Source organism: Taudactylus pleione, unplaced genomic scaffold, assembly GCF_031769625.1.
Source record: "Taudactylus pleione unplaced genomic scaffold, aTauple2 ptg001590l, whole genome shotgun sequence".
NCBI classification, from domain to species: domain Eukaryota; kingdom Metazoa; phylum Chordata; class Amphibia; order Anura; family Myobatrachidae; genus Taudactylus; species Taudactylus pleione.
Genome location: NW_028285987.1, coordinates 234317 through 258354, shown reverse-complemented (window position 1 = coordinate 258354; position 24038 = coordinate 234317). Strand labels below are relative to the sequence as shown.

Below are 24038 nucleotides of genomic sequence, written 5' to 3'. Positions count from 1 at the left end.
AAATATTCAGTTTAAAGGCATTTGGTGTATTCTTTCATCAGGACAATATATGCCCACGAACAGTGTTATGCACTACATAAGGAAAAGAAAAACAATTATTATAGTTCATGCTACCAGACTCTTACAAGCTGAATAGGCTACCTATTACAATAGGTTTATTCCTATTAGTGTGTACTAAGTGCAGGGGCGGATTGGAAAACTTAAGTGACCCTGGAAAATTTTCATAAAGTGGCACACGTTGGCTAACAGTGATAGCAACCAGCACTATTCACTACTTGCATGGACGGGCCTACACCAAGTAGAGCCAGGGGGTGAAATGTCTGAAGGAAAAAAAATTAACTATTTTTTGTGTGTACTAAATAAAAATACACCTTAATTGTATTGTGGTTTCTCTGCAACGGGGGAACCTCTGAAGAATAGATCCTTCTTGGACTGGCAGTGTCGGTATTCACTATCCATGCAGGTGTTCAAATGGTGCGGAAGCCGCCCGATCGCCTAGGAATAAAGCCAACATCATCATCATGCAATAGCGATTCAACCAGATAATCCCACAATAACAGAAGTTTTGGGGCAGGGCAAAATGTGAGTTTCTCTGATCTAACAATTTTATATTAATAAAATATATTTGCTAATTTGGTGCCATTTGTATATATGGTTTTAAGAATTGATGTTTTAATGAAGATTATTGACCCGCCGGCCTTTTTTTCTAATCCTACCAGCGGTCCGGGATGCGGTCATAATACCGACTGTGGGTATTCCGCTGGTCAGAATGCCGGCGCCGGAATCCCAACACCTGACAGAATCTCGGCGCTGGAATCCCAAAGGTAAGTAGTGGCATTGGGGGAGGGTTAGGGGTTGGTTTAGGCGCTAGGGGGAGGGTTAGGTTTAGGGTGCGGGGGTGGGAGGGGGAGGTATAGGGGTAGGGAAAGGGGGGGTTAGGATACAGACCAACCGATGTTGCCTGGTCCCCGCAAACTCACTGGAGCAGCATCCGTAGCCACAGCAGCCTCCAGAGCACCTCAGCTGGGATTTGGGAGGCAGGAGCTGAGGTCCAGGAGCAGAGTTGAGAGTGGAGTGGCATGGCATGGTGTGGCGGTCAGGAGAGCCGCACCGGGCCATGGGGAAGGGGTGTGGCCTAACTGCGGGAGGCATGGCCACACCCCCTTAGAGAAAAAAACAACACAGTTTTGCAGCACCACGGAGGTGGGCTTTGTGAGACCCGGCACATAGCCAGTGGAGGGGGGTGCAATCAGTATGATTGCTCTCCCCACAGGCACTGGAGACTGCTGTGGCTGCTGCTTTAATGTAAGAGGGAGGGGGAGGCAGCACCGGGCCCCTCCATCAAGGCAGGGGTCGGGTAATTAGTACCCGCTCCCCCCCTCTCGGGAGCACTGGTGGCATTGTGGCCCGGTGGGGTGGGACTGCCGAGCCGTCAGTCTAAGGCAGCTGTCTGAACAGAGGCTGCTGAATTCATTGGAGGCAGGCCTCTCTCCAGCTAAGGAACATGATATGAGGGCGGGCCTCCTCCCGATCAGTGCTGACCGAAACACTGGACCTCAATCAGAGCCGCTCGCAAAATGCGAGCGTTCGCTCTGAATGAGGGAGGCCGCTACTTTTTTATGAGCCGGCCTCCTGGCCGCTCGCTGGGCTGTGGGTGACCACCACAGCTCTAGCGAGCAACCAGGTTGATGGTCGCGATGATCAAGACCCTACCTTGTATACAGCCTGGCTACACCCCTTCATCATACCCTCCCAGCCTAGAGTCACCTTGTATACAGCCTGGCTACACCCCTTCATCCTACCCTCCCAGCATAGAGTCACCTTGTATACAGCCTGGCTACACACCTTCACCATACCCTCCCAGCATAGTCACCTTGTATACAGCCTGGCTACACCCGCTTGAGAGATATGGTAAGAACTTACCCTTGTTATCTCTCTTTCTTCGAAGTCCACAGGGTTGACCTTTAGGTATAGCTGGATCTGGATCCACGGGCACCACACAGTTAAAAGTTTTAGCTCTCAGGATGCACTTGGTCCATCCTCCTTTTTACCCCGCCCCCGAGCCACAGGCACCTCAGTTGATAAGTAGCCAAGGCCGGCGGAGGAACAACAGAAAGAAGGAAGACTGGAACACACAAGAACCATACTCACAGAAAGTGAGATGGAAAACCAGTGACCAGTAACACAGCCCATATGAAGCCAGGTGCGTCAAGGCGGGTGCCCTGTGGACAATATGGACTTCGAAGAAAGAGAGATAACAAGGGTAAGTGCTTACCATATCTCTCATTTTCTTTTTCAGGGTCCATAGGGGGTCCACAGGGTTGACCTTGGGGATGTCCCAAAGCAGTCCAATTAAGGATGGAGACGCTCCTGCGCTGAGAGTAGAATCCAGTGCCCAAAGGAAGCATCCTGAGAGGCGAAGGTGTCAAAAGCATAGAACCTCAGGAAGGTCTGGATGGAAGACCACATAGCCGCCTTACACAGCTGACAGCCGAGGCACCACGGCGAGCTGCCCACGAGGAGCCCACAGACCGAGTAGAATGAGCCTTAACAGAAACTGGAACAGGCAGGCCCGTCTGTGTATAAGCCTCAGAGATAGCCAAACGAAGCCATCTAGCCAAAGTGTGTTTGCTTTCTGGCCATTCCCTCTTGTGAAATCCAAAGAGTACGAATAAGGAATCAGATTTCCGAAGGGAACCGGTCCGGTCCCATAAATTTTGAGAGCACGGACCACATCCAAGGAGGCCTCACCAGCTGTGAGGTCTGGTGACTGAAAGGCCGGTACAACAATTTCCTGATTAATATGGAAATTAGAAACAACTTTAGGTAGAAAACCAAGATGAGTGTGAAGCACCGCCCTGTCCTGGTGAAATATCAAAAAGGGAGGACGACAGGAAAGCGCCCCCAATTCTTATACCCTCCTGGCCAAAGCAATTGCTAGGAGAAAGAGTCTTAGTCGTCAACCACTTGAATTCCACCGACTCTAGTGGTTCAAATGGAGGGCCCAAAGAACTACTGCAAAATCCCAAGGAGCCACTGGGGAGACAAAGGGAGGTTGAATCCATAAGACACCTTGGAGGAAGGTGTGGATATCCGTTAGCGGAGCAAGTCTACGTTGGAACCATACTGACAGAGGAGAGACAAGCACTTTCAATGAGACCAGGGTCCAATCCAGCTTGAAGGAAGGCCAGGACTCTGGAAATCCAAAACACCTGGAGGTCGTAACCTCTGGGACGAAACCATTGGAAATACCTATGCCACACTCTGTGATAGATCTTAGCAGAAGCTGGCTTACGTGCTCTAAGCATCGTGTTGATGACAGAGCTAGAGAATCCTTTGGACCTTAGGAGGGATGTCCCAAGAGCCATGCTGTCAAAGACAGACGACCCAGGTCCGGGTAAAGGCAAGGACCTTGAGACAGCAGGTCCGGTCGTTGAGGCAGCAGGAACTGTGTTGATGGAGAGACTCCAAAGATATGAGTACCAATGACGCCTGGGTCAAGCTGGAGCCACTATCCGGACAGTGCCTCCGTCTTGTCTGAAATTGCGAAGAACTTGAGGAAGAAGAGAGACTGGAGGGAATAGGTACGCAAACTGGAAGGTCCACTTCACTGATAATGCGTCTACAAAGGTTGCCTCGGCATCTCTTGTTCTGGACCCGTACACTGGCAGTTTGTGACTGTGCCGGGAGGCTATGAGGTCCACCTTTGGGAGGCCCCATCTGTTCACTAGGAATTGAAATGCCACTTGGTGAAGAGACCATTCCCCGGAATACACGTCGTGACGGCTGAGGAAGTCTGCTTTCCAATTGAGAACTCCCGGAAGAAACCCAGCAGAGATGGCTGGAAGGTGACCCTCAGCCCACGTTTGAATGTGTGACACTCCTGTCATTGCTGCCCGACTTTGAGTGCCTCCTTGTGAGTGATGTAAGCCACTGTTGTGGCATTGTCGGACTGAACCTGTACAGGTTTTCCGTGAAGTATGTGCTGGGCTAGTTTGAGGGCCCTGTAGACACCTCGAAGTTCCAATATGTTGATTGGCAGGGTTGATTGGACTGATGTCCAACGGCCCTGAAAGGAATGCGGACTGGTCACTGCGCCCCAGCCCCGGAGACTAGAGTCCGTTGTTAGGATTACCCAGTCCGGGATCCAAAAGGGGCGAACCCTTGATTAGAATAGATGTCTGTAGTCACCAAGATAGAGACAGAAGCACCTCCGGAGAGAGCACCATCGTTTGAGCTTTGATCCGATGTCTTAACCTGTTCCATCTGGAGAGAACTAGCCTCTGCAAAGGCCTGTAATGGAACTGAGCATATTCCACCATGTCGAAGGTGGACAACATGGATCACAGAACTTGCATTGCTGAGTAGATCGACACTCGGTGACTGTGAAGACATCTGTGCACTCGTACTCGAAGTGTGGAGATCTTGTCTGATTTCAGAAAGATTCTCTGATCCTGAGAATCCAGCAGGGCCTCCAGATGAATCATTCTATGTGAGGGATTCAGGGAGGCCCTTATTTCCAGATGATTAACCAACTGTGCTTGTGAAGGAAAGCAATGATTAGCTATAGATGGCTTTTTAAGCCCCTCTGGGGATTCTGCTAATAGCAGGAAGTCGCCCAGATATGGTAGCAGTCGGACACCCTGACCATGCAGGTGGGCTGCTATGACAGCCATAATTTTTGGAAACACCTATGGAGCTGTGGACAGTTCAAAGGGCAGAAAACTGGAGATATCGGTAATGAGAGGGCGCTATAGGTACATGTATGTACTCGTCCTGAATATCCAGCGATACCATAAAGTCTCCCAGCTCCATAGCTAGGATGATGGAGCATATGGTTTCCACCCTGAACCTTAGCACCCTTAGGGATTTGTTCAGGGATTTGAGGATAAGCCGATGAGACCTATTCGGCTTCTGAACCAAAAAGAGTAGAATTATATTCAGTCCCTCGCTGAGATAGCAGGACTGGCACAATTACCCCTGCTTGCAGCAAGTACTGTATGGCCTTCTGGATTTGTATAAAAACTGGTGGGGAGGCAGTCTGAGAAAGTAGAGGGCATACCCATGAGAGACCACTTCTCTCATGGTCTCCAAGCATCCGTGGTGGTTTGACACCAATACTGGGCGAACTGAAGAAGTCGGCCTCCTTCTCTGGGAACCCCTAGAGGGAGGCCCGTCCCACCAGGCTAAGGGGTTTATCCTCGGGTTTTGAAGCAGGGCGTCTGCTTGGTTCTGGTTTTGGGGAGCCCTCGTGGAAGCCAAATGCCTAGAAAAGGATTTCCTTTAGGCTTTCCTTGAGGAGGAAAGGACTTAAAAAGATTTAGAGCCTGATTCAGACCCGCTCGCGAGCGCATAGCACTCACAAGCGGGTCGATGTTTGGCCCCTGCGCATGACGGGTGCTCCGTCGCTACGGGTCTGGTACCAATACAGGTCGGCTGTTGATTATAATTGACAGCTCGCCCTGTTTTGGAGGTGGGCAGGGGGGGTTGGCTTGACAAACGGAGGCGTTCCAAAGGGAACACCTGCCGTTTGTAGGCAGCCCTACTGACATCACCAGTGATGTCAGTAGGTGGACTTCCTGCTCTATTAGAGCAGGAAGTCCACTGGGACTTGCGATGGACGAGACCCTACCTCAAGGGTCTCGTCACAAGCCCGATGGTCGCGACCATCACCTGGCCGCTCGCAAACTGTGGGTGGTCACCCACAGCTATGCGAGCGGCCAGGAGGCCAACACACACAAATAAAAGAAAAAGGCCCTGATTCAGAGCGAGCACTCTGAAAGAGCGTCCGGCTCTGAATCAGGGCCATAGTCCGAGGCCTTGTAGTAGAGGTAGCTGAAGGCAGAAATGCCGCTTTTGATACTACCAACGTGGTTACGATATTTGTCAATGGGTCAAACAAGATCTCCCCATTATAGGGTAATCCTTCAAGGCCTTTCCTGGAATCCACATCTGCCTTCCATGATCACAGCCACAGGGTACGGCAGGCAGACAAAGAGGCGGCCGAAACTGTGGAGGTTAGGAGACTGGCATCTAAGGTTGCTTCACCAATATAGGAAGCTGCATCTCGAATGTGAGCAACAAAAGACATCTGATTCCTAGAAGCTTCTGAGGGAAAAGTGTTTTCAAGTGCGTCAGCCCAGCTCTCTATAGGTTTAGCTACCCATGTGATAGCCATGGGTGGGCGGGCGACAGTCCCTTAAAGAGAGCATATCGATTTCAGGCAATCTTCCACCTTCCTATGTAGTTCAAGGAAGTAATTGTAGGAATAGGCAACGTATTTTAATTAAACACGTAACATGGGAATCCACAGGGGGTGTTTCTGACTTTGCACAATGAGCCACAGAAAAAGGGTAACATGAAGTTAGCTATTTTTGTGGTTGAAACCTCTTACCAGACCGATTGCCAGGCTGCAGCCATGTGTTCAGCTAGCTGATCCGATATAGGGAAATCTGCTGAAGTCCCTTTCTGCCATTTAAACAGCGGGTGCTTGGATTTAGGGGCTGGCTCGTCATCTTCTATTAATAAGATGGATCTGACAGCTCGCACCAAAGCAGGAATATTATTTTTGACCGACTCTCATTCTCCTCCAGAAGGGAGTCAGGTTTAAAGAGATCAGCATCTTTTACCTCATCGGATGATACCTCAGAATCTGAAAGTTGCGTGGACTGTGACGATACCACAGGACGCTTAAAGGGGTTACTGGGAAGGGGCTTCTTACCCTGCAACATGGAGTGAAAGCCATTAGATGTAGCCACCAGACTCTGCACCGAGTTAGAAAGTACATCTACCCATGGTGGCAGTACAGGGGGCTTGTATCGCCTGAACCTGTTGAGGCAACCCCAAAGGGGACATTACTGCCTGCTGTGATAACCCCATAGGGGGAATTACAGCCAGATCCGCTATGCGGTCCGCAATAGTGGCTAGTACCTTGGAGAAAATTAAGCTCAGGAGGGCCCTAGCACCGGCTCTGTCTGATGGGCCAGGTGGAGTATAATACTTACTACATAGCCCATCTTGTATGAAATCCTCCTCACTTAAGCCTGCAGCACATAACTTGCAAGATAGCAGTATGTGAGCAGATGCCTGTTGTTACTCTTGCCTTTGCTAAACATAGCTGCAGAGTAAATTGCACACAATATGGCACTGGGTATAATGCAACCTCTGTGTTATTGTAGGATACTAGTAGCAATGCAAAATACTGGTCTTGTCTTATGCTTGGCTAAGCAGCATGAGCCCACAGCCCAAATATGGCACAGTGCAACGAACTCCTGTATGTGACAAACCTCACAAATACTTAGTTCTATAGAAGTGAGGCATTGGAAACCCCCTGAATACACCTGTATGTTAGGGTAATAGTCAGAGAAAAGATAAGGATAAATTCCATCCCATCATGGTACCATAATAATCTATGGTATTTAGTGTTCCCTCTAGCTCCGGCGGCAGGCAGGGCGCCGGAGCTAGAGAGGGCAATGTTGTGCGCGCGACGAAGGCGCGCGCGTCCGAAAAGGGGGCGTGGTTACGAAAAGGGGGCGTGTCTATAAGACGCGTCCCCTTTTCGTCATACTTGGGTGCGTGCCCGGCGCTTACGGACATGCCGGGCAGTCCCCAAGCGCTGCAGAAAGGGAGAATAGACGTCGGGCGCATGCGCCCGGCGTCTATTCTCCGGCGGTGACCGGGTCACCGCATGTTTGTCCACCCGCGGGACACTGTGTCCCGCGGGTGAGAACGGCTCCCGCAGGCTGTTAGGGCAGGGTGCTTTTTGCCCTCCTCCTGGAGGGCAGGGTGCTTTTTGCCCTCCAGAAGGAGGGCAGGGCGCCGCGCCCCGCTAAAACAGCCTAGCGGGAACGCTAGGTATTCTAATGGTGCATACACACGGTCAGATGTGTCAAATGAACAATTAAACGATTTTACCAATGATTTGAACGATTTCTGACTGCATTAAAATGAATGGAATCGTCCAAATCTGACTGCAAAGACATCAGATGTCAGATATCGTTATCTGACAAGCGGGAACGCGCATCGTTCATCTGACCAACATGTCAGATATGTCAGATTTTCCTTCAGATATGAACGATTTTTAAAATCGTTATTGTACAGATCTGAAGGAAGATCTGACTGTGTGTATGCACCTTAACCCTATATTAGTCTTCTTTTGCATCCTGAAGATAGTGCATTAAAGCACTGAAACGAACTGTGAGTGGAGTGGTTCTTTATGGATGAGTGCTGCACCTATGACATACTTATTGGATTTTATGTGAAGGCACCGTCTGCAGTTAAAGGTTTGGTATTTGAAGCGCCAGACCACGATATATATAAAGATACAGTCAAATCCTGCATACTCAATAATCAAATGAATGATGGGTGCTCAGTCATAGGTGATAAATGAAAAAGTCCGGTATGCACTAAAAACAAGTAGTGTGTGTTATTGTTTAACTGTGATTTGCCCCGTGATGAATATGCCAGTGGCCACCGAAGCGGCCGTCGGGCTATCTATATATCATGATCAATTGCTGTTGTATCGGCTCCAGGCAGATGAAGTCCGTTAAGTATTAACTGGTATTTTCTGCATGTAGCACTTTGATTTGTGACTGAAGAATTATACTGGAGGCTGTTTTATGAGCATGCATTATATATAAATTACATTTTGGCATAGTTATTTGAAGTGCTGTTTTTCTTCAGTGCATACCGGCACTCTCTCTAATTCTATACTTCACCCCGCTGCTCTCATTATGTCATGTCTCCAACATGAGGATGTATGCAGGTATTGACTGCGGCACTCAGGGTTTCTCAAAAGAATAAAACAGCAGCCTTTGGTATGTCAACGTTTCAATGTTTAAACCAACATTTTCATCAGAAATAAAGAATAAGTGTGTATTCACCATTTATATGTGCTCCCCTTCACCATGCTCAGCCTCCTGCCGGGGGTCCTGTCAATAGGATAGAGCAGCCATAAAGAAAAATATAATATCAAAAAGTATAGTATGTAGTATACACCATATGAGGAAAGCAACACATATTCATGTCACTATCATTGATGTCAATGAGGGAATAGTCCCAGAAGAAACATATTGGCCAGAAGTATGTATGGGGACCGAACCAGGAGACTGCATCCATAGGCACCTCTCTCTGGTCTGCAACCCAGCCGTCCAAGCCAGTCTAACTGTCACAGAAAACATGAGTACGAAATACTTACATTTAGGCCCCAAGGAGCGACAACATCGAGTTTAAAATTCACTGTGCCTCCCGTCTAAGCAGCATCTTGCCCAGATCACCCCTATGTTTAAGTGGAGGGATGTGGTCTATCATTCTGTATTTTAGCGATGTAAGGGGATGATTATATTCTAGAAAGTGGCTTGCCACCGGTTGTTCACTAACACCAGTGCTGCCCGGATGGCTGATCTGTGGACCGCCATCCTTTCCTTTAATTTTCCTGTCCGGTCATAAAATAATAATAATAATAAAATACATAAAATAGAAATATAAAATTATTATTAACATAACATTGTGCTTAGCTGCCATCCTTTAGATGAATGAAGTGGTGCTGTACACACCTGTATTTCTATGGTCTGCACCACTTCTGATGGCAGACACCAGCCATGGGGAGGTGGAATATGCACACATGATGAGGTAGCAGAGGTACTAGATGGGGAAAGAAGCATAGGGACAAATGGAGATGGTTGCAGAGGTACAGATGACAAAGGGGGCAGAGACATAGCAGGGGGAAGTATCAGAGGCACAGATAGAGGAGGACAGAAGGAAAATGTGGCAAAGGATGGGAAACAGGAATGAGGCATACCTGTAAGGGGAGGGGCAGAGGCACAGCATATAACGGTGGCAGAGGCACACATTGGTGGCGGTTTAGGGGAACACGTGGGGTGGGTAGGTGGAGAGGCACAGGTGAGGAACGTCTGAGTGCCTCTATTTAGCCCAGCGAGGGGAAGCAGGGGGCGGAGGAGAAAGGAGGAGCTGTGGGGGACCTTGGGGTGGGGCATCATGCAGAGTAGTCGGGAGAGGAAAGTGAAACTCAGCCGGACAGTGAGACTAAAGTCCCCTGCAAGAGTGGGGGAGGAGAGCACACACCACCAATGCCCCCATCTAAAATCTGGCTGGGTCTAATGATCAAAACTGAGGGGCCACTGGTGCTAACGATCCCAGCCCAAGCGGCTTCTGACTCACAGACAGAGACATGTGGCTGTGAGCGAGAGGCAGGCTGCAGCTGCGATCATCAGCACCAGCAGCCCATCTGTCAGATCTGTGCCCTGGCGCTTCCTTTACTTTCCTTTATGGGAGTGTTTAGATCCCCTTCAATATATGTACTTGGAAGTAGCGTTCCCGCTAGGCTGTTTTAGCGGGGCGCGGCGCCCTGCCCTCCTTCTGGAAGGCAAAAAGCGCCCTGCCCTCCAGAAGGAGGGCAAAAAGCGCCCTGCCCTAACAGACTGCCGGAGCCGTCTTCACCCGCGGGTCGCAGTGTCCCGCGGGTGAAGAAATTTGCGGTGACCCGGTCACCGCCGGAGAATAGACGCCGGGCGTATGCGCCCAGCATCTATTCTCTCTGTCTGCAGGGCTTGGGGGCTGCCCGGCGTGTCCGTAAGTGCCGGGCACGCCCCCAAGAGTGACGAAAAGGGGACGCGTCTTATAGACACGCCCCCTTTTTGATGACCACGCCCCCTTCTCGCTCCGGCCCTGCGTCACGCCGGAGCTAGAGTGAACACTATGGAAGTGACGTGGATTGAGTGCAGTAAGGAATGACATTGGACAGTAACTAATGTCAGGGTACAAATAATGAAAGGGATCTATCCACTACCCTTCCTTTATACCCCTCAGCTCCATCTGCCGCCCAGCTCATCTGTCAGCGTGGCCTCCCAGCACAACCGGCTGACGTATGCTGCGTATACGCGCAGCAATTTAAATGAACGATTTGAACAATAACGATATCGTTCATATCGTTATCGATCATTTTTTGCCTACCAACGATCAGCGATGTGCGGGCACGTATGGACGATAGCGATACCGTCCATCGGCCATGCATGCTGGCCAACCTGCTCGATATCGAGCAGGTTACTATAGGGACCTCGCTATAGTCATTGGTGTGCTGGATGATCGATATCGATCATCCAGTACACCAGGACGATCAGCCAGCGATATCGTTATCGCTGGCTGATCGGTCCGTGTGTACGGAGCTTTGTAGAGCACTTTCCGGCCCACTTAGCTCCGCCCACCTCATTTGTCAGCCCGCCCCTCAGCCCCGCAGGATGACTGCAGACTGTAATATATGCCTGGCCTCACACTTTAGCCTGCCGTGTGTAATTTAATGTGGTCCGGCCCCACTGCAGGCTGCCTCGGCTCACCGGGAATCTTCCTGCTGACTCCAACAGCCAATCCACCCCTGGCAGAAGACACGCAAATGCAGAAGGTCAATGCAGCGATCTTTAGCATCTGTGAGATATGGCAGCAAAAGACCCACCAGAGTGCCCATTAACACTACGACACCAGACACAGCGCCTCACCTGGGCTCTTGACGTACAGTCAGGTGAATAAATATTGGGACATTGACAGAATTTTCATATTTTGGCCTCTATTCACCACCACAATGGCTTTGAAATGAAACAAACAAGATGTGCTTTAACTGCAGACTTTCAGATTTAATTTGAGGGTAATTACATCCAAATCAGGTGAATGGTGTAGGAATTACAACGGTTCTATATGTGCCTCCCACTTTTTAAGGGGACAAAAGTAATGGGACAAACTAAACAATCCTAAATCTAACTTTCACTTTTAATACTTTGTTGCAAATCCTTTGCAGGCAATTACTGCCTGAAGTCTGGAACGCATAGACATCACCAGACGATGGGTTTCATCCCTGGTGATGGTCTGTCAGGCCTCTACTGCAAATGTCTTCAGTTCCTGCTTGTTCTTGGGGCATTTTACCTTCAGTTTTGTCTTCATCAAGTGAAATGCATGCTCAATCGGATTCAGGTCAGGGGATTGACTTGGCCATTGCATAACATTCCACTTTTTAGCCTTAAAAAACTCTTTGGTTGCTTTTGCAGTATGCTTCGGGTCATTGTCCATCTGCACTGTGAAGAGACGTCCAATGAGTTCTGAAGCATTTGACTGAATATGAGCATATAATAATGCCCGAAACACTTCAGAATTCATTCTGCTGCTTTTGGCAGCAGTCACATCATCAATAAATACAAGGGAACCAGTTCCATTGGCAGCCATACATGCCCACGCCATGACACTACCACCACCATGCTTCACTGATGAGGTGGTATGTTTTGGATCATGAGCAGTTCCTTTCCTTCTCCATACTCTTCTCTTCCCATCACTCTGGTACAAGTTGATCTTTGTCTCATCTGTCCATAGGATGTTGTTCCAGAACTGTAATGGCTTTTTTAGATGTTGTTTGGCAAACTCTAATCTGGTCTTCCTGTTTTTGTGGCTCACCAATGGTTTACATCTTGTGGTGAACCCTCTATATTCACACTTGTGAAGTCTTTTCTTGATTGTTGACTTTGACACATATACACCTACCTCCTGGAGAGTGTTCTTGATTTGGCTAACTGTTGTGAAGGGGTTTTTCTTCACCAGGGAAATAATTATTTTGTCATCCACCACAGTTGTTTTCCTTGGTCTTCCGGGTCTTTTGGTGTTGCTGAGCTCTCCGGTGCGTTCTTTCTTTTTAAGAATGTTCTAAACAGTTGATTTGGCCACACCTAATGTTTTTGCTATCTCTCTGATGGGTTTGTTTTGATTTTTCAGCCTAATGATGGCTTGCTTCACTGATAGTGACAGCTCTTTGGATCTCATATTGAGAGTCCACAGCAACTGATTCCAAATGCAAGTGTCACATCTAGAATCAACTCCAGACCTTAATTGATAATGAAATAATGAGGGAATAGCCCACACCTGTCTATGAAATAGCTTTTGAGTTGATAGTCCCATTACTTTTGGCCCCTTAAAAAGTGGGAGGCACATATAGAAACCGTTGTAATGCCTACACCGTTCACATGATTTGGATGTAATTACCCTCAAATTAAATCTGAAAGTCTGCAGTTAAAGCACATTTTGTTTGTTTCATTTCAAAGCCATTGTGGTGGTGAATAGAGGCCAAAATATGAAAATTCTGTCAATGTCCCAATATTTATCCACCTGACTGTAGCTAATTTGACACTGGAGTACTGGCAACATGTGGCGTGGTCCGGTGAGTCACGGTTCCAGTTGTTTCGGGCTGATAGTAGGGTTCAGATATGGCGCAAACAACATGAGGCCATGGACCCCAGTTGTCAACAAGGTACCGTCTAGGTTGGTGGTGGTTTCATAATGATGTGGGGTGTGTTCATCTAGCATGGGTTGGGGCCACCTGAAAATGTCACTGACCGTTAACCTCTACGTTGCATAGCTTTATGACCATCTGCAGCCCTTCATGGATTTCATGCACCCCCACAATGATGGAATATTCCAGCAGGATAATGCACCGTGTCATCGGTCCCAAGTCGTCTAGTATTGGTTCGAGGAGCATTCTGGAGAGATTTGACAAATGGTGTGGCCACCATGTTCTCCCAACATGAAATCAAATCTAGCATTTATGGGACGTGGTGGAGAGGTTCATTCCTGCATCTACAAATATCAGGGAGTTGTGGGAAGCTATCCAGACAGCATGGGTCACATCTCTCCAGAAGTCTTCCGTCCACTTGTGAAATCGATGTCATGTCGAGTTGCTGCACTTCACCAGTCTAGAGGGCTTTCTACACGATACTAGGCATCTATCCCATGAGTTTTAGCACTTTTTGTCAGCAGGGATTTATTACAGACATTGCTGCTGCAAGGGAGATCTGTCTCAGGAGATGTCAGATGCTGTTAGCTCTGTCACATGTAATCTAGCAATTCTAACAGTAGGAAAGACCAGACAGAGGCTCCCAGACTAAGCATATGTACATAAGGTAAACTTTCTAAGGCTGCACAATAGAGCTGGCCCTAGCCAATTTGGTGCCCTAGGCAAAATTTTGACTGGTCTCCCTATCAAATAATCCCACCACCAATCTAAGGCCCCTATTTATCAATGAAGTATAACCCCTTTAGCGCTTGCTAAAGGGGTTATGCCATCTTTTCTAGAGAAAACAGTTATAATCAAAGATTACCGCTGTTTGTCATTATAGCTCTCGCTATCTTTTATATATACACACATTTACATATATACATATACAATATATATATATATATATATATTAGTAACAAAAGTCAGGTGGCACTCAGAGTCTCAGTAAATCCATGGTTGCATGGTTGTACAGTGGGGTAAGTGCATATTGTTTTATGTGTTTATATGCCTTGTTGTATGTGTTTCACTTTGTTATGTTGTCCTGAGGAAGGGGTGGATCACCTCGAAACGTCGACCATTGACCATTAAATCCCTCTGGTGAGGGTATTGGATTTACTGAGACTCTGAGTGCCGCCTGACTTTTGTTACTATTACATTTTGGGGGTGCTGTCCTCCTTGGAGGGCACCAGAGCAAGTATTGGGCTTCTTGCCCTATGACACGGATAGTGGGAGTGCCGGTGCGCAGTATTGTATGTATGTATGTATGTATATACTATACGGACAGAGGTCGGCGCCACAAAATATAAACGGCAAGGGTGCACATCCAGAGACCAAAGCTGACCCCAAACGCAGAGAAGCGCAGCACTCCATGAACTTCAAGGAAATGACCACAGCACAATGCATAATTTTCTGAACATTAAGCGCCGTATTCAATCAGAGGCGAAATCGGCCGTTTTCGCCTTCGTTTGCGAATCGGCCGATTTGTGAAAAACTGCGAAAAACTGACATTTTTCACCTAAAAACTGGAGAAACCTTTTCTCCAGCCTAGGGCAGGCGAAAAAATTTACAAAATCCCTATTTTTGGGTAAAAATGTGGGGATTTCTTACAGAACCCTTTGGACAGCCCCCCTAATGATAATTTAGCGAAAACATATTTCGTAAATTGCGTACTTTGTCAAATTCAGGCGCTGAAATTTCAGTCTAAATTTTTTTTCCCCGTAAAAAATGTGTTTAACGTATCGGGTCTGGTATTTCGGAGGGCCATAAGGCTGCGCCAAGTGTTTTAAACATCGCACGTGGCTGGCGCAGGTGGTTCTTTAAAACCACTAAAAAACCACCTGTGCCGGCAACGTACGATGTTTAAAACACTTGGCGCATCTTTATGTCCCTTCAAAATACCAGTCCCAATACATTAAATGCATTTTTCACAAAAAATAAATAAATTTCAGCTGTCATTTTTCGCCAAAGCACGCAATTTATGTAAAAATGTTTTGCCAAAGTATCATTGGGGGGGCTGTCCAAAGGGCTCTGTAAGAAATCCCCACATTTTTACACAAAAATAGGGATTTTGCCCATTTTCCACCTTTTTAAAAATGAAGGAAAGTTTTCTCCATTTTTACATGATGGCGATAATATCGCCGAAAAATCGGGTGATTGAATACGGCCCTATGCCTTGTGCCGTGGTTATTTCCTTGAAGTCCACAGAGTGCTGCAATTACTTCATTTGAGATAGATGAGAGATCTCTATCTATATATATATATATATATATATCTATTTGAGATATATCTATTTGAGATACATTATATATATATATATAGATATATATATAATATGCAAATGGCCCGGCACTCTGCAAACCCTAGTCAGGGTATATACCTTGCTCCAGGTGCCCTCAGAGGGTAGAGATCACTCCCCTCAATGAAGTCGACAATGGATCAGCGGCACTCAGGAGTCTTTAAAAGTTAGTGAAGAAAAGGTGTCTTTATTTCGACGTTTCGGGGTCAAGTGACCCCGTCTTCAGGAACACACACAGGTTCCTAAAGACGGGGTCACTTAACCCCCGAAACGTCGAAATAAAGACACCTTTTCTTCACTAACTTTTAAAGACTCCTGAGTGCCGCTGATCCATTGTCAACATATATATATATTATAAATATCTATAGATATATATCTATATATATCCCCAAAAAAACAAAGATATCATAGATATGTTTGTGTGTGTGTATGTATATCTATCTATATATAGATAGATATAAATACACACACACATATCTATGACAGTTTTTTTGGGGGGGGGATATATATATATATATATATATATAGATATATATATATGACAGCTCAGCCCCCCTCTCTGCCAACATTGCCTGCCTACGCAGGTTACACTTACTTTTTGATGCAGGTAATGCTGCTGGGCAAGGGCTGGGCGCTGGGCAATGCGGGTGGAGCGCCGGCGGTTAGTCTGGGAGCAGAGCCGTGAGGTCACACATGGCTCTGCTCCGCAAAGGCACATGGGAAGAGTGGCCGTGACTGGGCATGCGCAGCATACCCTCCGCGGCCATCTTCTCTCCTACTGCAGCCAATAGCCAGAATGAGCTTCTATGCAGACGCTCATTCTTCTGACCTGGCTCACAGTCAGTCACCTGACTGGCTGACTACCGTACTGTAGTGCCCGATCGGAGCTGCAACGGGAGGGGAGGGGGTGAGGCAGCGTCGCGAAGGGTGTGGGGGCAGCATCAGAGCCCTGGAATGCCTCCCCGCCCCAAGGCGTTTCAGTCGCCCTAGGCATTTGCTTAGTATGCCTAGGGCCGGCTCAGTATTTGTGGGAAGGTACATAAAGCAGTTCATATTCTCTGTAGAGCAATCACAGTAAAATGCACTGACAGGTAGCCACTAGCCAGGGCAGGAGGAGACATCATCTGCAGGTTATGAGGAGACAGGCGCTAACACACACAGGACGCTGCATGGCATCTGACGTCACACCACTGTGCCAGTGCTCTGATTGGCTAGTGAGTGTCATCACGTGATGCGGTAGTAGCAGGGAAGGAGACAGGCGTCTCCGTTGTTATGGTGACCAGGCGCAGGTATGGCGGAGAAGAAGAAGTTTAGTGGAGCTCCCTTCGGCAGCCAGGAGGCCAGGTACAAATGTCCAGCCCAGGACGCATAGGCTGCGGGAATATAATGCTTTTGGGACAGTGGGAAACTAAAGCAAACAGAGACATAACAGCACACCTTGGTGTATGAGAAGGTCTATAATGTTACAGCCTAACTTTCTTTAATGTATCGTTAAGTCAGGGGCGTATCTACATCCAGCGCTATCACACACACACAGCAGCTGGCTGGTTAGTTCTTCTATCATGTATGTGAAACAATGTAGCTGCAGCATGACAGGACACGCTGTCCTGGAGCTGAGCAGCCTAAGCCCGTCCTCCCTCCTCCCTGACTGCTCTGTGTATCGTGTGTGTACTGCTGCTGCGGGGATCACTGATTTAGAGCAGACAGGCAAGAGGCAGCGTCTGCTCTTAGTCACAGGCAGCAGCTTCTATAGCACAAATCCTCCTCCCCAACGCATAAAATTGGCTGGCAGCAAAGTGTTAAACACATAAATTACATACAGTACTTGAAGTTGTCTCTGTCTCTGTCCTCTCTGTCACCCGTCCACTACACCCCACGCTGATTGGATAAGGTCCAATGGTGGGGGTGGGACAAACTTTAAATGACAGGCTACTGGACAAATGATTGCCTGTATAGTGGTGAGTGGACTTGTGCTGTGTGTACACAGGAAGGGAAGTAGAAAGGAATTATGCGTTCCACCTGCACATGGATTCTACTTCCCTATGCTGAGTCTGCATGCTGCATCTGGTTAGACAAGCAACCTGCCAGCCAGGGAGCCCAGCAGCCAGCACCAGCCAGGGAGCCCAGCAGCCCGCTTACCAGTGACAGGGCCCAGCAGTCTTCCAGCCCACCAGAGACCTGCCAGCAATCTGCAACCCAAGTAAGTGGAGTGGGTAGCCCCTGATAGCTTTGTCCTTATAGGGCGGTATTCAATTGTTACGCCCCTCGCAGCTCCAGCGGGTTGCGAGCTGAAATGTGCGAAAAGTGACCTGTTTGGGCACCCAAACATCACTTTTCGCGGTCGCGCCCAGCACTTTGGTCGGGGGAAGCTGCTTTACACGGCTAAACCTGAACACTTTGGGCGCGATCAGCGCGAAAAACTGCAACAATTGAAAAGCGCCCTGCGATCTCCTGTCACTTTAGACGGGAGATTGGGAGCACTATAACAATTGAATACCACCCATAGTGTAGTAAGGGGGATGAGCAGGAGGGTAACTGGGTAAGAAGTTTGTGCAGTAGTTAATTTCCTGTGTGCCTGTTATTCATAGCAGCCCCAGATAGCTTCATAAAGAGTTTTTTAGTTCTTTTAAAACTGATTAATTTTGTTTTTATTTGCAAATATTTAAGTTATAATTAGAAAGTATAATTATTCCTATAAAAAGGAGGGGAGCGGGAGGGGGGGCGCAGGTCCTTTACTTTGCCAGGGGTGCTCGGACCCCTAGATACACCCCTGCGTTAAGTAGATGGCTGAAATGAGCCCAAGGTATTTTAAAGAGGAGATAGACAATCATTTATAAAGAATAATAATGCCTACAATAGATAATATGGACAAATAATGTTTAGTAATTGAGTCCAAAATGTGGCAAAATATATGCAATAATGAGAATGTGACAACAGTGGGAATCACATAGATTATAATTGAAATGGCACCAGAATAATAGCAGCATCAATTATAGTAATAGAAGTTGCTTTCAAGTAGAGAACTGTTCTATAATGCCCAGATGTCTCCTGATAAAAAAAAGGTTTACACGGTACAATATTGGTGTAAGTCATTCATGTATAAGCAGCGCAAGAAATAAAGGATAATACTCTGTATTAAGTAAACACACCCCTATTTGCACTTTGGGCCTGATTCGTTACTGATCGCAACTGCGATTATGCACGAAGACGGCCGATTGTTGCGTTTGCATTGCAGTGCGCAAATGTCACTGCGATCGGACTGCGATCGCAGTGAATACACAGGCCTATAACAGAGTGAGTGTTTGGGAGTGGTGATTGGGGGGGTGGTCGGCAAAACTCAGACATGCCAGTGCATTTGAACGCCATTACAGTGGCGTGCATAAATGCCACTTCGATGGCATATGCAGCTTGGGATCTCACTGCGTGCGATGAGGTTAGCAAATTCTGACCTTGTGCAAGTGTGCGTGAGGGTCTGATGGTACTCGTTGCTACCGATGATTATGCAGATTTGCAAAGTATTATGGATGTGAGTAAGGAGAAGTGGTCATCCTTATTTTAGGCTGCAATGGCACTGAGATTGCAAACATTAGCATATTTTCGCTGTGCAATCCGTAATGAATCAGGCTCTTTGACCCTCCACACTGTTCCAATAGTTTGGCATTTTGACATTACACAATGACAAAGTCCATTTATACTGAACTCTACCAATAATGATGTAAATTTGCCTTGATGACCTTGAAAATACACTTTGAAAATTTTTAGGTGAAATGCCAGTTTCATGTTTGGTAAACAGCGAATCGAATTTTAAATGGAAATATAATTTTTTATGTTGTTGATAAATGTGCACTATTTCCCTAGAGTCTATGTTTCTAAAGCATCATATACGGTTCTTTTACCAAAATAAAATGGGCAGACTAGATGGGCCAAGTGGTTCCTATCTGCCGTCAAATCCTATAGTGTATTTTAGCTAGTGGCAGGATTAGCAGTATGAAAGCTCCCACCCATGTTAATACATTTAAACGTGCAGTTGCAGATATGTTATGCAACTTAAAATTAGAACTAAATGTTTATAGAAAAATAAAGTGAAATTAAACCAACTTAGAAAAATATTTTTTTACCATGAAATGCTCTAGTGCTGTCCTTCTGTTGAGATCTTCCTGTCAGGTGTCATACAACAGGGCACAAAAAGCATTTTAAAAAATATATTTTTTTGGAATAACCGAAAAACTGAAATATGGTCTGGTAATTGATGTATATAATACTGCACCAACACTCATGAAGGGATACACCATAGTCTCCAGCTGAACTCTAACTTCGCACTATAGGGGCTTTATTTACGTAGTGGCAGGTTTTATAAGCTGACACTTCCAGGGCCGGCGCTTCCATTAGGCAGCTTTAGGCAGCTGCCTAAGAGCGTCGGGACCTGATGGGCGGCCCGCTGAGGCTGTCTTGGAGAGAGGGCATTGCCTTCCCTCTCTTAGAAGCCACTATTGCAGGCTGAGACCCGGTGAATCCCAGTGGCGGCGCCCATTACACCCGCTCCCTCCCACCCAACCGCGGAGAAGACAAACTAAACAGACACACATAGAGGGGAATTCAATTAGAGGCGAAAAGCCATATTCACCTGTTTTTTTGTGAAAAATTTGCCTAAAAAAAAATTCGCCAAATTCAATTCCAGGACAATTTCGCCTAAGTGGAAACAATTCTCCAAAAATGATTCTCCAATCAATAGCTGGTGAAAAGAAATGCAAAATCTTTATTTTGGGGTGTAAACGTGGTGAAAAAACTCAGACCCCTTGGGACAGCCCACCAAAGGACAAATCTGCAAAAAAAACAGAAACAAAAACCTAAGAACACCCCAAAAAAGACATGTCATTTTTGGGGTGAGAATTTAAAAAGTGGGGGGATAAACATTAAAAGTATCGAAATAGACTTCTTGGGGGTCCCCAAGTATGGGTCAGGGGTTTTTGGGATTGCAGGTGCATGCAGCAGGTGGATTTTTCACGTTTTTTAAAAGTTCACTTTAGAGACATAAAAACATGCTAGCACCCTTTTCAAGCACCCCAAATTTGACTGGTTTACTTAATTTCACCAAAAAATACAGCTTTATGCCATTCTTCACCACTTTTACAAAGACGCTAATAGCAAGCAATTTACACAACTTAAGTACCCAAAATAGTCTTATTAGGGCTATTAGTACACATTTATATTGATTCCCTAGGTTAATATATCTTTTTCTGGGGTACAGACTCATTTCCCCAATTCTTTCAGTATTTTTCGCCTGTTCCGCAGTCGCCTATTTCCGTTTTCGCCTGTCTTGCAATTGAATTAGGCGAAAAGCGGGGACGAGCATGGAATAAATTCGCCTCTGAAACAGGCGAATGAAGCGAACAGTCGGACAGGTGAAAACTACACCTCTACTTGAATATGGCTCACAATGCTAGAGGCTGCGGCAGCTGCCTGGGTCCTGTGCCGGCGATGTCATTGGCCGGCCCAGTCTGCTGCTCCGCCTCCAGTCTTCAATGTTCCCTGAGTCCTGGTGCTATGTTTGCGCCCCTCCTGGACTGATTCCGGGGGTGGATGGGGGTGGATTGGGCTGCCGGGACGCCAGGTCAGTTCACACTCAGCCCGCCCTTCAATATCTGATCCCCCTCCATGCGATCAGGCAGCTGGATGCTTGATGGAGTTAAAAAAAAAAAATGGCTGACGGAGCCTTTGCTCTGTCTCTAGCCCCTGCGCCGTCAGCCTCAGACTTCAGACCAGGCAGCAGATGTAATGCAGCACTGAGCCAGGCTGCCAGCGCCCAGCAGCAAACTGCCCAATATTATTGTACAGTACTGCAGCACCAGGTAGGCACCAGCAGAAATATATATAATTCTATAGTGTCCTGTGTGGGTGTATGTGTATATATATATATATATATATATATATATATATATATATATATATATATATTAGTGTCCTAGTGTTCACTCTAGCTCCGGCGGCAGGCAGGGTGCCGGAGCTAGAGAGGGCAACGTTGTGCGCGCGCCCAAAAAGGGGGTGTGTGTATAAGACGCGTCCCCTTTTCGTCATACTTGGGGGCGTGCCCGGCACTTACGGACACGCCGGGCAGCCCCCAAGCGCTGCAGAGAGGGAGAATAGATGCTACCCGGTGTCTATTCTCCGGCGGTGACTGGGTCACCGCACATTTCTCCCCCTGCGGGACACTGCGTCCCGCGGGTGAAGACGGCACCCGCAGGCTGTGAGGGCAGGGCGCTTTTTGCCCTCCTGGAGGGCAGGGTGCTATTTGCCCTCGTATTATACGTGTGTGTGTGTGTGTATAGATATATATAAGCAACAACTCTGGCACTCCTTCACGCAGTGTAACTTGGACAAACAGCCCACACCTTGCTCCGGTGCCTTCCTTATTAGGAGGACAGCACCCCCAATACACACTGTACAAAAAAATAGGCAGCACTCGGAGACTGGATAAGACTCGTGAAACCCTCAGCCGAGGGACTTTTAATCAATCATAGGTCGACCTTTCGGAGTCTTGCACCCCTTCCTCAGGACAGCAGAATAACACAATACAAACAAACAGACATATTTATATCATAACTACTCACCACTAAACAGGCGCCATGCACACCTGAGCTCCGTCCAGCAGCCGCACTTCCGGTCGCGGCAAGTCCGCAAAATCACGAGTGATGTCAGTGGTGAGCTTCCGTCTCTATTTAGAGCCGGAAGCTCACTGGGCCTTGCGGGAATGAGACCCTACCGCAATGGTCTCGTCGCAAGCCAAGATGGTCGCGATGGTCTCGACCATCGCGACCATCACCCGGCCACTCGCAATAACTGTGGGTGGTCACCCACAGCTATGCGAGCGGCCAGGAGGCCGCACGAAGAGAAAAAAAACGCCCTGATTCAGAGCGAGCGCTCTTTCAGACAGTCTGGCTCTGAATCAGGCCCAGAATCTGTTAAAATTAAAGTCTGCATGACGCCATTTTGCGAAAAGTCACACAGGGCCATTTTGCGAATCCCACATAGTATCAGTAAATATACAGCACTATGTTATTATTTAGCATTGTGCGTTTCCTACGCAACAGAACACTGTTAAAAGTCCTTACTAAAACAATACACACATTTATTAATACACATAATATGACCAACCCCGCAAAACACGTACCACGGTGTACTCCACAAACACGTAGATGCACGACGCATACTAGCATCTTTTATCTAATATCCCCACACTTACATATTGCATACTAAAAACACTGAAAGGTTCCCCAGCATTAAGGCCGGGCTTCGGTCAGCGAAGTTGAATAGATGAGGCTTGGGACTTCAGTGAGGTGAATGGGCAGGGGATAAGCTAAGGACAGCCGGGGTTAGTGGGTTGAATGGGCGTGGCTAGGGACTATTGGGGGAGAGTAGGAATTAGACTTTGCAATGCTGCTAAAGCTGATGGGACAGAAAAAAAGTAATAAACTGTCAGCACTGGCATTTTCGTTCATATGGGCCTATTTTCATTTGGGGCCTGGAGCTGTAGCTCCACCCGCCCCATTGTTAATCCGGCCCTGTATATAATAGCTATAGAAAAACTTTCTATAGCTCCACCCCCATTTCCTGAATCTATTTTTCCAGTTAAGCAGCCCTGTTATGTATATATCGATAGATATAGAATATATTGTATCAGCGGTACTCTCCTTCAATATTCTAATGTCATGGTGACGTCCTATAGCTCCTACTGTACATAGTGACAGGACATAATAAAATCCTTAAACAGGTGGCATATTGCAAGTATAAAACAAACATGAGGCAAATTAACCCACTTTACCCTGCCTCATGTTTCTTTTATTTGTACAAGTGCCGTCTGTTTAAGGATTTCCAAATATAACAATTACATTGGGTGCCAGGATGCAGTAGTAAATATATATTTGCAATATGCAGTAATAGACACTCAGAGCCTGAATCAATTAGCACCGAAAACAAACGTTTCTATCGCCATTTGTGAAAACGGGCGTTTCCGCCCAAAAAACGACAACAGGCGAAAAAAAACTGGAGAAAAGTTTTCTCCATCCCAGACCAGGCAAAAAAAATGCAAAATCCCTATTTTTACCTAAAAATGTGGGGATTTCTTTCAGAACCCTGTGGATACCCCCTAATCATAAATTACCGTAAAAAAAATTGTAAGTTGCGCACTTTAGCCAAAAAAGAAGCTCAAATTTTGGGCAAAAATAAATAAATTTGAAAATGGTTTGAACGTATTGGGTCTGATTTTTCGATGGGCGATATGGATGCGTCAAGTGTTTTAAACATCGCACGCAGTCGCAGCAGGCGGTTTTTTAAGTTTTTAAAACTGTGTTTTTACAACATGAAAATATACTTGTACCCATTTTAACGTACCCCCAATTTACATGGAACAGTCATTTCCTG

At 46.9% G+C, this 24038-nt stretch overlaps 1 long non-coding RNA gene across 1 annotated transcript; it reads right to left on the bottom strand.

Moving 5' to 3' along the window:
* Positions 1-377: 377 nt before the first annotated feature.
* LOC148442263 (uncharacterized) lies at positions 378-17492 on the bottom strand. The gene is made up of 3 exons (XR_015875836.1): positions 17441-17492; positions 8883-8930; positions 378-495 (listed from the first exon to the last, which is right to left on the bottom strand). It is a non-coding gene; the product is annotated as an uncharacterized LOC148442263 (long non-coding RNA).
* Between the last annotated feature and the right edge of the window lie 6546 nt (positions 17493-24038).